We start from the raw sequence: 11,053 nt of genomic DNA, 5'->3' as shown, positions 1-11,053 counted from the left end.
CAATCATTATGGGAAGATGATATCGTTCTGTTTCAATTTATAGTCTTTTTCAGAAAAGTTTCAATTGTTTTGGGTAGGTCTCAATTACAAATTTACACTCTGGCATTCGGCATCAGTTAGAAGCTTCTGGAATAAAGTGGTGGCTATGATGTACTGTTTTGTGTTTGTGCGTATGTGTGTTTGTGTAAGGCGTTATTACACTTCTTTCATGTATTTGTCTTAAGGTTTGAGTAAAGCAGATAAGCTACATCAGCTTTCTGCTTCATTTGAGTTCTGGCATAATAGTATACACCATATCAATCTTAGAAACAAATGCCTTGACGAGTAGAAGGACGAATGCTGTAGGGCATTTTTGTATGCATACCACAACTTGAAACAGTGTACAAATAATATAAAATACGTGTTTTCATGAGCATAGCTAAAAATGTAATTATAAGTATCGAATGCTTAATTTTGTAACTTCATAGGGTTGTAGAAGTGTTGACCGTGTGCACATTTTTAGAATGCATGTATTTTGGTCAACGATTTTATACCCCATTCACAGTGTAAATACTATTCTGTCCGCTATCCAGAAGTCGCGATTTTCGAAGAGATGATTTCCAACTGGCTAACGGGACGGTTTGGCCTACGGTGACTTTTGTTTAATCCCATATCTATAAAGTGCTTTGAACATCTTCAATATATGTATAGCATCTTAAATATGAGTAACGGTAACAAAAAGATGCATTAAAATATAAAATATACGTGTACATCACACCAACTTGACAGAAAAGAGTGAAATCGATGGACAATTTTGCTCTCGTAGTACAAAGCAAATAATATTTTTTGGCAAATATTTGCATTATTTTACAGTTAAATGTATACTGTTTCAATATTCTTTTTGTATTTAAGTAGAATATTCGTATTTCCCATAAAAAAGTTTGTTTTCCTTGAGGATCCCAAAATAAATTACTGTACGATCAGTCTAGAACTGACTGTATTCTAGAAGCAATTTCAGATTTTTTCACTGTATGACCAGTCGTGATTTGAAGAAAAAAAACAAAGGCAATTTGAAGGTATATACGTGACTATGTGAATTTATGAGCTGTCCAGGTAACTATAAAGTGTAATTTTTTCATCAGACAAAACAAATATATTTCTGATGATTTTTGTAGACGGCAAAATAATTGTATTTTTGTTTCGTCAGTCTTATTTAAAATCAAATGCCTTAAAAGCAATACATGATTCGCTTTTTGTAATAGTGTATCATTGCAGTTATCTGTTAGCTAATACATTTTTTGAAGACTATTTACATCGTCTGCCGTTGACAAATTGATGATAATATTACCTGTATCAATATCGAATGAATTTAAAATGAAAAGGATTTCATCAGTTTACTTAAAGCGATTTCTGGGTTAAACCATATATGTCATTGTACTGATTGCATTTGTTAATTGCGCGGCAACTTGTGGAAATGATAATAATTTGCTTATGTACTTTCACCTATTTTAACAGGATTTTCCACAGAAAAATCTGTTGGTAGGTTGAGGTTGGTGCAACCATTAAAACGTTTTTGTATAACAATATTAATTAAATATGTGTGTTTGTACAATTTTAAGTATAACGGAGGATATTTCTGAAACTCATATATACAACAAACTTACCTTTTATTTTAGCAACATTTAAACATCCTTATACTTAATGTAGTAAGTCGAGTACACCGTATCAAGCTAAAACATGTTTCATAAGTTTTCAGGATGTGAATTCATTGAAATATATTTGTGCTATTTAGAAAAATACCACCTTATAATGTATCGTAAATAACTTTGAAATCACCACTAGAATACAGTGAAATAAAGACTGATCATACAGTGACAAAATATACAAGCGAGACTGATCGTACAGTGAGAAATTCAAACAGGTGTAATTTTCTTATTTCTGTCTTCAAAGATCCGGTTGAAACTTTTACCACTACTTGAAATATACTTCATTTAGTTAATTGAGTCTGGTGTTTATGTTAATTTGTACATTAAGAGGGTAAAACGTTTGTTTTAGGTCCACCGACTGATTTTCCTTAGTGATGCACTTGAAAATCTCTTAATTAAGGCAAAGCTGCGAATAATGAATGCGCTGAATTTAATTCTAAACCATTTGAGAATATCGATGTCGGCTGAATTAATCATTAAGCAATGTACAGATGATCAACTTACCGTTTTATTCAGTATATCCATCAAATTTAAAATGTGATTGAAAAAGTTCTCGCTTCGAAAATCCACTTCCGGATAGCGTACAGACTAGTATCTACACTGTGCCACTGAAGTTACAAAAAGATCTGTGATTTAGAGCAGTTTGTCTCATCGCTCTAAGAAAGTTAGTGATGATGAAGGCAGATCGGACCCTGGTTATTTGTTTAGGTATAAACACGGTATGAATGCTTTCAGATAACAAAAACATATTTATAAGATAACAAAATATTTTTTCATATTGGTATATATTAATTTTGAGCATTTCAAAACAAATAAAAGAAATAATAGATATACATAGATGTCTTTGATAAACTAATGAAAAATGCGAGTATCTAGTACATTACAGATTTTGTAACGATTTTAAATTCAATAAAAAAAACTACATGTATAAGATAAAATTATAACCCTACAAGGTAGACAATCAACATATTGACTTAATGAAATTGAACATAGACTCATACTTCAAAGGAATATAACTCTTGTATACAAATGACACACCAATCGAATTATTTAGCTGCGAATTTGTGCTAATGACTTATTCATTACGGAGGGTTTTAAGCGCTGTCGATGTTCTTTTCCGTCATACCTAATTTCAAAATATATAGTACACCCTATTTTGGAGACTTAATGCGTTTTGAAGTGTTTTACATGTTGATCTCAAACGAATTTCTGAATTTTTCTACTTTCTGAACTTCAAGCATATCCATGGTCTTATGGGCAAAGAAGAAATATTTTCACTGTTTTAAGTTTTAAGCCGAATATGTTCTTTGATGTTCGTGAATTTGTTTGTAACAGTTAATTATTTTTACTATTATGATAATTGCATGTTTTACTATTGTATAGTATTTTCCTGTTGGAGTTCATTATCGCGCATTGTTATCGAAAATGTGTTCACTATTTTAAATCATTGATACAGCTTTACCACAACATACAGACATAGTTTGGACTATTTTGGATAGAACAATCTTTGTGCAGATACTTCTCAAAAGTGTTTTTCCTGTGCCTAATTGTAGTATTATTATAAATGTAAGTACAATTAAAATGACAAAAATATTAACAGAAGTTTTAGTCACATACAAATGTTACATATAGACATAAATAGCACTGTATCGTTAGCAAACAACAATACTTTCCTATAAAAACAAAGAAAAATCACTCGCCTGTGGGAAGTTGATCCTACATTATGAATGTTCCGTTGACTGTGTTTTAACGATTAGCCTCTGATTTTGTTTAATTGCTTATAAAAAAGAAGATGTGGTATGATTGCCAATGAGACAACTGTCCACAAGAGACCAAAATGACACAGACATTAACAACTATAGGTCACCGTATTTTTTCCAAACACTATAACATTTTAAGGGAACTTAAGATACCTATTCCTGATCAATATATAAATTGTTGACTTCATTTTACTTTTTCTGTATTGTAAAATAGTTATACTTTGTTCTCTAGGCTATATTAAAAATAGACTGGGGATTAGGCTTATTGCACACACATTATGGCAAGCTTTCATATATCAATAGTCAGACCGTTTCAATTGTCCTGCAATTAACAAATTGATTTGTTTGCAGATAAAATGAAACGAACAAATGTGCATGTTGTGTTGTTAAAAATGTTTAAAATATGTATAGATATATTCAAACCTTTAGATTGTATTACATCTTTAACAAAAACTACTGCATTGTCAAGATGAAGCAATGAATTCAAGTGTGGTGTTTAGGAAGTATCATTATATTATATAACATATTGGATTTTTTTAGTCTTTCCGACTTGTCATTCAACTAGTCTTCATATTCCCCTCTGAAAAATCGGGACCAAATCGTTAAACCTTACGCGCGGTTTTGAACTTCTTTTTTTTCTAAAACCGATAGCAAAAATCGTTATCGTGTTCATTTTATCTGACTTTAAAACAAAAAGACTAATAATTTACCTCTGATCAGTACTGTTCATAAATGTGTATGTTGTGTTTAGTTATTACAACAAGCGGATACGAATTTTATGTTTAGGTTGTAAACAAAGCGAATACAGTGGAATAAAACATCCATTCCCCTTGGCTTCGGTAGATATAAAGATACGAAGATTTGCTCACCCTCGACAAATCATAGTTTCCTCGGGCACATTCGTCGGGAAATTTAAAAAGACTAATAATTTACCTCTGATCTGTACTGTTAAAATATATGTGTATGTTGAGTTTAGTTATAAAAGCAAACGGATAAGAAAAAAATGTATGGAAACTTATATTTTATGTTTAGGTTGTAAAAAATGCTTAGCGTTTGAATAAAACATTCATTCCCTTTGGCCTCGGGAGATATGAAGATTTGCTCACTCTTGACAAATCATATTTTCCTCAGGCACATCAGTCGTGAAATTTTAATATTCGTGGTTTATCTGACTTTAAAACAAAAAGACTAATAATTTAACTCTGATCTGTACTGTTAAAATATATGTGTATGTTGTGTTGAGTGATAAAAACAAGCGCATAGAAAAATGCTTTCTTATTATTTTGATGTGAGCGTCTCTGATGAGGTTATGTAGACGAAACACGCGTCTGGTGTATCAAATTATAATCTTCGATCCTTTGATAACTATTTACACCACTGGGTCGATGCCATAAGTGGTGGACGTCTCATCCCTGAGAATTTCACCAGTCCAGTAGTCAGCTCTTCGGTGTTGACATAAAAACGAGTTATATGGTCATTTCAAAAAATTTCGTGAAACAAAACTTTGAATTTTTTTGAAAAACTTAGTATTTTCTTATCACAGGAATATATTACCTTGGCCGTATTTGGCACAACTTTTGAGATTTTGAATCCTGAATACTCTTCAACTTTGTGCTTGTTTTGGCTTTATAACTATTTTTATCTGAGTGTCACTATTGAGTCTTTTGTGGACGAAACGCGCATCTGGCGTATCAACTTATAATCCTGGTACCTTTGATTGCTGTTTGAACAGCTAATGTGTACGTATGTTAATGACTTCATGCAAATTATCGTGTTTATTGTGTGTCTTTTTTCTCATTTATTTTTGGTGTAATACTTTTCTCTTTTTGTTGTCGATGTATTTTTTAAGGAAATTTTGTTGAATATTTTAATCGATAAAAGTTAGTAACGGTAATAGCAGCGATATGTTTTGTATAAAATCAAGGAGAAGTTTTAAAGGTATTTGCGCTAATACTTGACAGTTTAATCAGTCTCAACTGTCAGTCGATACAATGACCTATCTATTCTGAAGACACGGCTTTTACCCTCAGTATAAATGTTTTATAATCACTGTTAACATTTATCATGATGATAAATGATTGCAACTACCACATCAAAGGTCAGTAATTGTATAATAGCAAATGATGAATTTTGTAACAGGGTATGAAACTGTCAACAATACAACACAACTCTTTTGGTGTAAAAGATGTATTTTACCATGGCACATTAAACATAACGTCACGTACTCAAAACAAAATGTGTGATCGGAACTTGACCGTGGTATGTGATTTTGGAAGTTCATATACTGATGTTATTGCGACTTGTATTCTCCAGAACTGTAACGGTAAATATACTGACTACAAATATTTGTACATAACCGATTAAAATGTTTACTCTGTTCTAAAAAAAACATGAACCCATCAAAAAAGTATAATAAACAAGACAGCAATTGCGTTAAATGGCTATAACAAAACACATCTCTCCGTACTTAACATTTTTTAAATGATCAGGTTTATGGTCTACGCCATTTGAATACTAACAAGTAAGAAGATCAACTTATAAATCAATGTTCAGTCTTCCACAAAACAAACTAGTGTACAACATTGCAAACTCTACAAGTTCTTACAAAAGTGAAAATATAAATAACAAATAATTTCAATGCTATGTCATTATATTTCACGGTTTCAACTCCAAGTACCGAAAGTTGTTAGAATGTCATATATAACTGTAAAGTATTACCAATTTGTGTACAACAACCTAAATAACTAGGAAATGGACAATATGAATCTGTCTTACTGTTTTTTTTAAAGTTGACATCAGTCATGATGATATTCAAACTTTTGAACAATATACATGTAAACAGTATTATATACAAGGCGTAGAGCTACAACTGAAGATTACATTCTAATAAGTTAAAAGACAAAAACTCATTACATGTACTTCATGGAAAATTTAAAACGGAAAGTCCCTTATCAATTGAATGGCAAAATTATAAGATATTACACATAGATTGTTTTTCATTTGTAAAAGGGAGACGAAAAAATATACCAGAGGGACAGTCAAATTCATAAATCGAATAAAAATGACAACGCCTGGCTAAACATGAAAAAGACAAACAGACAAACAATAGTACACATGACATAACATAGAAAACTAAAGAATTAGCAACACGAACCCCTCAAAATGTTGATAGTGTTAAAATAATTTAATAGGAATGGTATTGTTAATACATCAAACATTGACACCAGATAACTGCTAATAATGTTTCGATGGGAAATCCACTCAATCAGATCTAGGACCTTCGTTTGTTTAATGAGTATATAACCCATTTTGTGACATGCGTTTTTTGTAATATATACACTTGCACCTTTTTTTTAAATTCAGTAACACATGAGGAGTCTAATGATGATTGTAAGTAGACACATACATATTAATTAAAACTGTTCAACGATAGTATCAAACTTTATTGTGTAATTTGAATCAGCGAAGTAACTACAATGGTGGGTATTTTCAGACACAAAAGTAATGTACATGTACATAATTCTATTTACGGAATGGCTGTAAGATTGTTTGTTTATGAATAAATAACATCGCAAACCTGAATAACCAGCGTAGAGGAATTTTTAAGAGGGTGCATTGCGTTTTTAATGTTATTTCGTATAGACCGAAAAAAGTACAGTAGAAAATAAAAACATGCTGAACGTTTTGTTTGTATTCAGTCATAACAGTTCAAAGGATAGAGTAAAAGCACCGATCAACTTTCTTCGAACTGGTTCGTGGACATGGTTTATTGTGATATAGATCTCTTTATTGTATACTTTAAAGTAAATACATGTAAATTGTATGGGTTTTACAGTTCAACGGAAATCGTTTTGTATCAGCTCTCCGTACTGATATCGATATGTCAACGCCTGAAAAGGCTGAATCACACATTCACTGTTCATCAAAACGTCATAATCTGGATGATATCATGGCATATAAAAACATTCACGTGAGGTATATAATAAAGTAAATATACTAGTTTTTTTTCAATATCACACATCTTACCAATATAATCCATTGAACCAAGCTTGTGGGTTTATACTGGTGTCCCGGGTTGATACGGATGTGATTTCGAAAAAGCCGTATAATATTCTTTGTCTACTGATTCTTCAAGAATAAAGATAATTATCAAAATCTTCTAGTTTTCATAAATTTTTCGAAAAGCAATAAAGCTTGTTTGCTTTCTTACACTTCTCTGACTTAGTTATGTGATATTAGTTAGTGAGTTTATAGTCTACATATCATTTGTAAAATTAATTTCGTACGTTTTTTTCTAATGCAGGTATCGGCTTTCAAATCTCTCTGTGGAAAATGTCTATTTACGATCATATATATACCAAAAAGTCGATATATTTAATAACGCAATGTTTACAGCAAAAGTGTTTAGCGTAACAAAATTTCCAAAACTATCGTCATATATTTATTCAATTGCAAGCTGCAGAACGTGCTAAAGCGACTGATACTTACTTATGAACCGTTACGGATGATACATTGCACAGCGTGCTTGTTGATTCAATCTGTTACATAAATTGAAAATAAAATGTCAAAGGAAATGTTTTGTAACAAATAAAGTCCCTTAGATATTACGTTAGATGATTTAACAGTATTAGATGTGTCTGCTACATGATGTACAAGTTACTCGCGTTACTGAAAATATTAAGATAAAATGTCTCAAAAAGAGAATTACATATATATTCGTCGTATGATTCAATTTGGTTAATGCTACTTAACCATACCTACACAAAAAAGTAGTATTATATCGTTGAATATAAGTTTCCTTGTATTCCGATTACTTATGCAGAACTTATGCAAGATCCATAGTAAAAGAAATACGACTGTTTATTATATACATGGACTTTAATTATGCTCTATAGTATAGAAAGTCCCTGTATATAAGAACAAACACATACAGTTATTTTACCGAAAAACTTAATTGAAAAGAAAGCATTTATAAAAAAATAACTGTTACAACCTTTTATGTTTTTCTTTATTCTAGATATTGAACACGTTCGGATGATTACTGGAGCAATCGTTTCGTTTATTTTCTTATTGATTATCACTGCTGTTTGCTTGAGTTGTATATGTTCCATCGAGAAAAATGGTTAGTGTCAAAAACTCAAAGAAAACAGTTAACTGCTGCATTTTTATAAGACGAATGGGGAAGTTTGTATTACTTGATATTTCTAGCGACATATGTCTCACAATATATCATTTATCCTGTATATGGTGGTGTCTCATCTGTGGTAGTGTAGTAACAGCATTATCTATATGGTCTGGGTTATACTTTCCTAAAAATATAACGATGAATAATCGAAATATTGTATACTCATACATTGTTGTCTGACTACATAAACTTCTCTAGAGCTAATCACAAACTGTCAGTGTTTGCATCCGAAATCCTCCATTCAATACGACTTTAAATGATTTGTTCCTACTTCATATTATGACAAAGTTATAGCAAAAATAGGAATACAATCATGGACTTTACAAAATTAAATAATGCACGAGCAGATACATATTTGCATTGGGCATTTTATGGTGACGCGGTGGTAACGGACAAGTAAATAACCGGTTAAATAGGGCATACACTTTTCATTTTTACGACTTGTTGGTCTATCGATAATACGTACAATACGTATATGTGGCTGTAATAATTAACGAAGTTCATTGAAATATATATGTCACAAAATAAATATGTAAAAACTGCTCAGAAACGTTCTCACCAACACATTTTTGTCTCCTTAAATATACAAAACAAGGACAAAAAGTATAAAATTTACGGCAGCACATGCTAGTGGAGGCGAACTGTTAATCTATGCAGATGAATTATATACAAATATATCAAACTGACAAGGTCTATTTGCCAAATATACTGGTTGAGAGGTTCATGTGTATATTGTAACTGTGTTTTGTGCCATATTTTTGACATTGACAATTAAAACGTGTATGTAGCAATTTATGTATGACGTCATTTAAAGTACAAGTTCGTTGAATTTGCATGTCATTTGCAGTATATAAAGAATAATCATAAATGTGTCCTATTAGAATTGGAGTAGTCCACGGGGTTATTTTTTGATAGGGTATTTCCCATCTGCCATGATGAAGATGTATTTGCTCTATTTAATTTTATGATGTCGAATACAGCGAAGAACATCTCAATATATAAACAATTTAATTGTGAAAATTTCCATTTCTCTTATTCAATCAAAATCCAGCATTATAACACTAGGTGGAACTAAATTTCCTATTGATTTTTTCAGGTGGAAGTGGACATTTTTTGTGTCGGAAAAATATATGTTACATGCTTTGTTGTCATTTTGTAAGTCATCGCTGTAATGAAGTCTGTAGAATGGTTGGTTTGTTTCCTGAAAAATATACTGCTACAGAAAGATCAGAGAGAAGTGAAAGTAATTCTGAGTTTGGAGGAAGAAGAACAGAACGAAATCGAAAACAAAAATCTGATAAACATGTAAACAACAAAAGGATAATATTATTACCATATCAAAAGAAGTGTGAAGCTGTTGATATTAAAGAGTAAATATTGTTTCAACGGGTGTGTTAACCGCTGGTGTTTCCAATGGAAAACATAAACTAAGTCATCTCGAATATATACTTAAAAATCGTACCTTCATGATAATTCATGATAGGTTTTTATCTGGAAGTGTCCTGTTTTCATCAACTTACCACATACTTCTAATGTTCATCTGGTTGATAGTTTAATTCATTGACAATAACACCAATGACCTTAAATTTCATATGTTGTGGCTTCCATGTCATTAAATAGCTTTAATACTAATCTGAGAGAAATACTTCATAGAGCGTACTTACAACCAACGTTACGTTGTTTCGATCAAAACCAGAACCTGAGTGTGTTTTTTAAGAACCAATCTTTGAATGATGTTTGTATACAATAGTGTTACATGGAGCTTGTATTATAACGATCTCAACAAAATACGTAATTGAATCCGTTAAAATTAAACTGGTAGATACATTCAAAAGTGAATGGACTATAGATTTTCAGAACATGCCAAAACTAAGATCATACAAGTTACTTAAGACCGAATTTTGTACCGAACCGTATGTTAAAAAATTCTTGTCCAGAAAACAGCGATCGATTATAGCTAGAATTCGATGCGGTACCTTACCTTTAGAAGTCGAACGAGGTCGATATCGAAATATTCCAGCCGACCGGAGAATCTGTAAAGTGTGCAACTCCAATGTGACTGAAGATGAAATCCACTTTTTATTTTTGTGTGACCGTTATTCTGTTAGAAGGAACGAATTCAGACAAGAACTCACCTCAGTTAACATTGACTCTCCAGAAGAAACACTAAAAGAACTATTAACCAGCAACCCGAAAACGGTGGCAAACTTTATCATAGACTGTTTAAGGATAAGACAAGATGTTATCTAAACATTTTTACTTTAACAAAACTAAACGACGTAAAAAATGTAAAACTTAATATTTTATATCAAATCAAATGTAGCTATACATGTATAATAATGTTTTAAAATGACAGTGCTTCGTAAGCCTATAAGGCTGGCTGAAAATAACAATGTTCATATCATATGTATTATATAATGGCA

Source organism: Mytilus edulis, chromosome 8 (assembly GCF_963676685.1).
Source record: "Mytilus edulis chromosome 8, xbMytEdul2.2, whole genome shotgun sequence".
NCBI classification, from domain to species: Eukaryota; Metazoa; Mollusca; class Bivalvia; order Mytilida; family Mytilidae; genus Mytilus; species Mytilus edulis.
Note: the sequence above shows the minus strand (reverse complement) of the source record.